Raw genomic sequence first — 760 nt, 5'->3', positions numbered from 1 at the left:
AAAAAAATCTTCTGTCTTCTGTAAGTCAAAATTTTTTTCTTCTTCTTCGATTGACTAAACTTTTTTTATATTAAGAACTAAACTTGTGATCCACTTGATGAATACAACTTAGTCATTATTCTGTACAAGGCAATCAGCTTGTGTTTTTTTTTTTTGAGTAGAGAAAATTAAAATCAAAAATCTGAAAGTCAAATTTGACTTCATTAAAAAAATCTTCCGTCTTCTGTAAGTCAATTTTTTTTCTTCTTCGATTGACTAAACTTTTTTTTATATTGATAACTAAACTTGTGATCCACTTGAGATGAATACAACTTAGCCATTATTCTGTACAAGGCAATCAGCTTGTGTGTTTTTTTTTGAGTAGAGAAAATTAATATCAAAAATCTTAAAATCAAATTTGACTTCATTAAAAAAAATCTTCCGTCTTCTGTAAGTCAAAATTTTTTCTTCTTCTTCGATTGACTAAACTTTTTTTATATTGATAACTAAACTTGTGATCCACTTGAGATGAATACAACGTAGCCATTATTCTGTACAAGGCATTCAGCTAGTTTTTTTAGTAGAGAAAATTAATATAAAAAATCTGAAAGTCAAATTTGACTTCATTAAAAAAAAATCTTCTGTCTTCTGTAAGTCAAAATGTTTTCTTCTTCAATTGACTAAACTTTTTTTTATATTGAGAACTAAACTTGCGATCCACTTGAGATGAATACAACTAAGCCATTATTCTGTACTCTGGTCCTTTTTTTTTTTTTTTTTT

General features: G+C 26.6%; 2 long non-coding RNA genes across 2 annotated transcripts; one reads left to right on the top strand and one right to left on the bottom strand.

Annotated features, from left to right (window-relative positions):
• Positions 1 to 27: 27 nt before the first annotated feature.
• LOC106955294 (uncharacterized) lies at positions 28 to 336 on the bottom strand. The gene is made up of 2 exons (XR_001426599.1): positions 262 to 336; positions 28 to 59 (listed from the first exon to the last, which is right to left on the bottom strand). It is a non-coding gene; the product is annotated as an uncharacterized LOC106955294 (long non-coding RNA).
• Positions 53 to 760, top strand: LOC106954371 (uncharacterized). The gene is made up of 2 exons (XR_001426387.1): positions 53 to 344; positions 552 to 760. It is a non-coding gene; the product is annotated as an uncharacterized LOC106954371 (long non-coding RNA).

This window comes from Poecilia latipinna, unplaced genomic scaffold (assembly GCF_001443285.1).
Source record: "Poecilia latipinna isolate Pla-1442-1.1 unplaced genomic scaffold, P_latipinna-1.0 Scaffold0, whole genome shotgun sequence".
Taxonomy (NCBI): Eukaryota; Metazoa; Chordata; class Actinopteri; order Cyprinodontiformes; family Poeciliidae; genus Poecilia; species Poecilia latipinna.
Note: the sequence above shows the minus strand (reverse complement) of the source record. Positions and strands in the feature narration are given on the sequence as shown.